The 6,627-nt window shown below is 40.6% G+C and overlaps 1 protein-coding gene across 3 annotated transcripts in view; it reads left to right on the top strand.

Moving 5' to 3' along the window:
* The first annotated feature begins 877 nt into the window (after positions 1 to 877).
* Positions 878 to 6,627, top strand: part of pak1 (p21 protein (Cdc42/Rac)-activated kinase 1) — a 66,848-nt gene continuing 61,098 nt past the window's right edge. Inside the window, exon 1 of one of the 3 annotated variants that reach the window (XM_036001405.1) lies at positions 878 to 985. The gene's annotated coding sequence lies outside the window, so the exon portion shown is untranslated. Of the gene's footprint in view, positions 986 to 4,628; positions 4,639 to 6,627 lie in introns of those variants that run through there. The other 2 variants (XM_036001407.1, XM_036001406.1) reach the window with 2 other exon arrangements.

Raw genomic sequence — 6,627 nt, forward strand, 5'->3', positions numbered from 1 at the left:
TGGTGAAACTCACTTTACTCATCATCATTTTTAGAAGATGTGTGTGTGTGTGTGTGTGTGTGTGTGATGTAGCAGTCAGTGTGTGGGTTTGTTTGATAACAGAGCTCTGCCGAAACTGACAGCAGTGTCTGAAATATGAGACCTCTGCTGTCTCCTCTCCACTGTGTGTGTGTGTGTGTGTGTGTGTGTGCCTGTGTGTAAAGATAAACACATGTTAGTGTGTTATTTGTGTGTGTGCTTCAGACCAACAGAGAGGTCATCACTTCCCTTTAAACAGTGATTGTTTGTGTGTGTGATGGCTGTAAACACACACACCCCTTCTTTACGTGTGTGTGTGTGTGTGTGTGTGTTGTGGTGTGTGTGTTGTGTGTGTGTGGTGTCTGTGTCGTGTGTGTCTTGGTTTGTGTGTCTTCTCTGTGTGTCTGTGTGTGTGTCTCTGAGTCTCTGTGTGTTGTGTGTGGTGCTCTGTGTGTTGTGTGTGTGTGTGTGTGTGTGTGTTGTGTGTGTGTGTGTGTGTGTGTGTGTGTGTGTGTCTCTGTCTCTGTGTGTCTGTGTGTGTGTGTCTCTCTCCGTGTGTCTGTGTATGTGTGTGTGCGTGTGTGTGTGTGTGTGTGTGTGTGTGTGTGTGTGTGTGTGTGTTCAGGGATTAGTTTTAGAGTTCCTGTTGCCCTTACAGTCTAAATCTGCGTGTGTGTTTGAGTGTGTGTGTGTGTGTGTGTGTGTGTGTGTGTGTGTGTGTGTGCGCGTGTTTGAGTGTCGCCCATATATGCCACTTCCTCATGCGACTCACCTTGTGACATCATGCTGTGACATCACCGTCTCTGCGAGGCAAGGTTGGTCATAAAGGCAGACGGAGCGTCACGCTCTCAGTCCCTCTCCTCTCCTTCAGCTCTCAGTGGATCAAACTTTTTCTGTTTCTTTCGTTTTTTTTGTTGTCATTTCTTTTTGAATCGACCTGAAGCTGTAAACACGTTTGTCGGCTAAGGTAAGAGATGGAAGTCACCAGATGTAGGTGTTTTTAAAGTGAAAACATTGTGTTTTTTTAAAATAATTTTGTAGGCTAAATCTGTGAGGTGAACTTGCAAGATTTTCACACTTCTGTGAAATCTCCTTTTTAAAATGTATTCAAGCACAAAAAGACTTTTCTAATTACTTTGCTTAATTTTTCTCTAGTTGACTTAAACCAAATTGTTGTCCAGTTTACTTAAAAAAAAAAAATTTTTTATTGTATTTAAGGACTCTTCTTACTTTGCAAATGGTTTCTACAATGACAGATTTCATTGTACAATCGTCTCATCTCATTACGCTTTGAACTATAGAACATCATTTCAGCGCATGCCTTTACTGTTATATTTAATGTCGATGTTTTCTTCGCTCATTATCAAAAAACCCTGACGAGAGAGTTGTTCACATCTGTTAATTTCTTCCGATTTTCACCCTCTCTTGGGGTGAAAAAGCAGCATGTGCACAATGCTCTCACATCCGTGCAAACCGAGCAGCTGCTGATCAGAACTCGGCTCGGTGGGAGCTTATACCCTCCGTGCTGTAAACTGTTCACACGTTTCCAAAAGTTTTGTGAGAAAAAATCCCATCGGTACAAAGAGTCACAGTGAAAATTGAGATTTGTCACTTTAATTTGGCGTTTGTACAACTCAGAGATACTAACATACAGTGGCACTCATAAGTTTATGAACCCATGCTAAAGTTGACTAAAAAGAGGAATAAAAAAAATCATCTTTTGGAAATTGATCTTAATGCCTTAATTTTAAAAAATGAGGAAAAATCTTTAAAGCAGCCATATTCTGCTCATTTTCAGGTTCATAATTGTATTTTAAGGTTGTACCAGAATAGGTTTACATGGTTTAATTTTCAAAAAACACCATATTCGTGTTGTACTGCACCGCTCTCTCTCACTGCTGCAGATCCTCTTTTCACCTGGTCTCTGTTTTAGCTACAGAGTGAGACCTCTTTTCTTCTTCTTCTTCTGTACGATCTTTGATTGCACCGCACATGCCCAGTAGCTCAGATGTAGATCATGTCAGCTAGCTAGCTCCATAGACAGTAAAAGAAAGACTGTTTCTACAACTTGGGTCAGTTACAAGGCAGGATTAGCTGGGAGACTTCTAAATGAGGGCACACATGGAAGTAGTTCTTTTGTAGATTATGGTGAACTTGTGTGTGTTGTAGCAGTGCTTTGCTATTGAGAATGAGGTAGCATGCTAGCGTTAGCATTAGCGTTAGCATGCTAACGCTAACGCTACGAGCTAATGGTTGCGGTTAGCCTGCTCGTTTCGGCTTGTGACGTCACAAGCCGTGCCGATTTTGAACAGCTCACCCAGAGACTGAAGGCAGGACACATTCAGAAACTGTATCTCACTCTAAACAGCATGGATGGGTTTTTTTCAAAGTTTGTATGTGTGTGGAAGCACCAGAGACACAACATAACACCCCAAATCCCAGAAAAAGTGATTTTTTCACAATATGGGCACTTTAAGGACACCACTTTTCTTTGTGAATGAATAATGTAGCGTAATTAAATAAATGTTCCTACTTAAAATCATTTCTCTATCAGGATGCATATTATCCAGGATACTATGCATCCTGATAAAGTTCCCTTGGCCTTTGGAGTTAAAATAGCCCCACATCATCACATCCCCTTCACCATACCTAGAGATTGGCATGGTTTTATGTCAGTTAGCCTAATAGCTGGTTTGATTTGCATTGAGAGATGATTTTATGGAAAGTACCCCATGCCAATCTCTAGGTATGGTGAAGGGGATGTGATGATGTGGGGCTATTTTAATTCCAAAGGCCAAGGGAACTTTATCAGGATGCATAGTATCCTGGATCCATGAAATAACTGGCCTTTAAAAATAAAAATCTGCCTGCCTCTATGGGAATTTAACATAGGGGTGTACTGACTTATGCCCCCTGTATTTTAAGGAAGAACATTTATTTATTTACGATACTTTATTCATTCACAAAGAAAATTGATGTCCTTAAAGTTTGGATTTTACCCATTTTTTTAATTAAGGCATTAAGATCAATTTCCAAAATATAATTTTTTTATTCCTCTTTTTAGTCAACTTTAGCATGGGTTCATAAACTTATGAGCACCACTGTACTTTAGAAACTTAACAGTTAGTCTTTCTGTGTCTAGTTTCAACTCTAGCTTGACTTTAATTGTAGACCTTGTGAAGGATTTAGTTGACTGTAATGATGAATACAATACGTTTCAGAGGTTGTCCTGATATAACCAGAGACGTTTTAGAACCAAGGGGGTCAGCTTCTCCTCACAACCCGAACCTCCTATGGCGCCATTTTGATGCTAATAAGCCATCACCTCCCGTTAGCATCCCATTGACTCCCATTCATTTTGACGTCACTTTGACAGAGAATAACTTTACATCTGAAGCGTTTAAAGACTCTATTTGTCCGTTGTTTATTTCTAAAGAAACACGACAATGTATAAAAGGCTCCATTACCTTGTACCTCACGTTATGGCTCCGTAGCAGACGTTTTTATAAAAATAGGCTAACGATTGTGTCATAACCACGCGACTTACTGTCGCATAGTAGAGGAATTACCGTATAGTACAGGAGAAGCTCGCAGGCAGTTTGGACTTACATTAGCTGTTTAAGTTTAATTACTAATGTTAACTAGCATTTTAGTGATCAATAATTAGCCTGTGTCTATGTTATCTCCTTACATATACCTACGCTCTCCGTCTCTGCTAGATTGGGAATGATTGAGATTTCTCTTGGCACAGCTACCAGAAGACTTCCAACTTTCAGACACGTTGCTCACGTCACATCTACGTCGTCTCTCTCAGTTGCTCAGCGCTCACCGGAAAAGTGCTTCTAATATCCTTCACTGGTCTCCATCCAGAGCAACAGGATCTGTTGGTCCATTCTTATACATGGATTTCTCGGCAACGTCATCACTGCTTGCGCACGCAACCGGGGGCAGAAAGAAGACGTGTTTCGTGTAGCTAGTAGTAGTAGCAGCATAGCGTAAGTCAAAATGCCAAGGAGTTGTTGAATGGTAAAAGGTACAAACAGAGCCAGTGATGGGTGCCTGATGTTTAACATACCTAGGGGGGAAGCATGCTTTTGCCAAAAACCGGCGGAGGTTATGGCTTCAAGCCATAAGAAGGGCAGATTGGGGTCATATGTAAGAGTCAGGCTCCCATTGGATCAATCAGAAAAGCTGCAGCTGGTTCAGTTGTTCAGCTAAGTGATATCTACCTGTCAGGGCTGTAGTACTCGAGTCCAGACCGTAGACAGTTAAAGGTCCGGATTCGAGGTAAGTTTAGACTGCTAGCTAAAGCTACGCCGATGTTTTGCTAACGTTAGCTCAACAGCGTTAGCCTAGCCTGCTAGCTAGGTAAATATTACGACTGCCTTCGGAGTTTCTTATATCTGCGTCCACGTTGTCAACATAAGACCTGTGGCGTTAGTGCTCCTTTTGTACCATAATGTTATTGAATAAAATATTAAGCTTCGCTCCTACGAGATAGGTGGGTTTATATTACGTTACACACAAAGCTAACTGGCTATAGTTAGCCTATATGCTAGCGGACATTAGCTAACGTTGCAGAGGCAGCGGCAGTAGAGTTTCGGCGAGCTAACCACGACAGTGTTGTCGCCCTCTCGCCCACAATCAACCTCTGCTGCTAAAAACAGTCAACCTGCAGTGATGTTTTGAAATGGAGACACACATATCGTACCTTTTCCCGGAAATCCTGGCCATTATTTTAACGCATAAACCAACCATAGGGGTACACTCAGGGGTAACCCTGCTGCTAACATTGGCTATTACATTAGCCTAAAATGACAATTATAGCCATACATATATATCACAGTAACACTGAAAAATTAAAGACAGACAAACAGATCCAACTAAAATCACGTTTATTGAGTCAGTTGTTATATACAAACAATAAGGAAAGCTTAAATACTTAAGGTTGTTGCAGTAGCGGACCAGCTCACCAATCTGGCTTTCTGCCTCTGGTATGCGCACGCACCCTGTCATGTTTGAAAACAGGAAACCCTTATATATACTGTCTATGTTTAGAACCAAGACGCCACAACTCAGAGAGTAACTTCCTGACTGTGTGCCACGCCTCTTCAGGAGACCTAGCGGCAGGTCCTGAGCAGTGTTACAAAAGTAACGCAATTACAGTAATGTATTCTTTTTTGCTGTAACGCAGTAATATAACACATTACTAATTACATTTCGGTAATAATATACCCGTTACAATCTCAGTAACGCGAGTTACAACGCATTTTAACGCAACATTTAGTGGTGTTTCGTGTTTTTTAAGAATTCACCAACACCGCAACATATTTCTTCACAGGAAAAAAAAAATAATATTATTTTCTGTTGCTGGATTCGATGGTTGAGATCAGGGTTCCAAATTAGCACCATCTACTAGCCAAATGCTGGTAAAATATGCAAGTGGCTGGTAGATTTGCTACACTCACCAGCCAAAAAAACAATGGTACTCTATTGAGTGGCTGGTGAAATTTGAACATTGAATATCCATTCGGCTGGTGGACGAAAAAGTTCATTTTGAACCCTGGTTGAGATGACTGCAGAGGCAGATACATTTGCGAGATGGATTATTATTTTCAGGTGTTATTACGCTGCGTTGAAGCGAGCTGTCCCGCCACTGTTCCCGTGGTCAGAGCCAGAACCAGAGACGGTACGGACAACATCTGTGTCCCAACAGGTGACGGTACGTCAGCGCGGACAGCAGTGTGTCCGAGCTGCTGACAGATAGAAACATGTCGGGAATTAATGTTGAGTCTTGCTACACGTAAACACCATTGCATTTTATCAGCCGTGGAAAGTAACTATGCCGTACTTCAGTACAACTGTAAAGTACTTTTAATTGAGTATTTTCATTTTCTCCTACTTGCCTATTGTATGTTTTACATCTCTGTTTTTTTAGCTTTAATTACTTTGCATATTCAGATTAATAATACAAAATATTATGAATAATCTCTGATGTATTAAAGTGGATAAAGAGGAGACTTTGTTGATCTGGTGGTGAAATTCACAAGCTACCTGCCAAGTCAAACTTCCGCTTTTATTTTGGTGAAAGTAACTCAAAAGTAACGCAAAAGTAGTGTAAGGCATTACAATTCATAGACAGTAATATTGTAATATAACTACTCTCAAATGACAGTAACTAGTAATCTATGATGTATTACATTTTGGAAGTAACTTGAGTGTATTGATTTCAATGTGAAAAGTAAACGAGAACACAGACTATGACCCATTCTTTTGCCCCGTAGTCACCAATGTCCCATTTTTTCACAAGCCACATATCTCCAGAACAATTTGACACTAAAATGGCATTTTTCAGACGCACAAATTAGGAGAAAATGAACTTTGTTCGAGACCTGTTTCTGTCTCAGGAACAAACGCTGTGACAAAGAGAAGCTAACGTTCGTGAACGCTGTAACAAAACAAATTTTCGTAATGATAAATATGGCTTTTAGCTGTGTAAATATCTAACGTTGAATGAAAAAAATTATGCAAATATAACTTTTCATCCATCCACACAACGTTCACGACGCTTTCAAACGAGGCCACGCCACAACAACACATTACACCACC

Source organism: Sander lucioperca, chromosome 5, assembly GCF_008315115.2.
Source record: "Sander lucioperca isolate FBNREF2018 chromosome 5, SLUC_FBN_1.2, whole genome shotgun sequence".
NCBI classification, from domain to species: Eukaryota; Metazoa; Chordata; class Actinopteri; order Perciformes; family Percidae; genus Sander; species Sander lucioperca.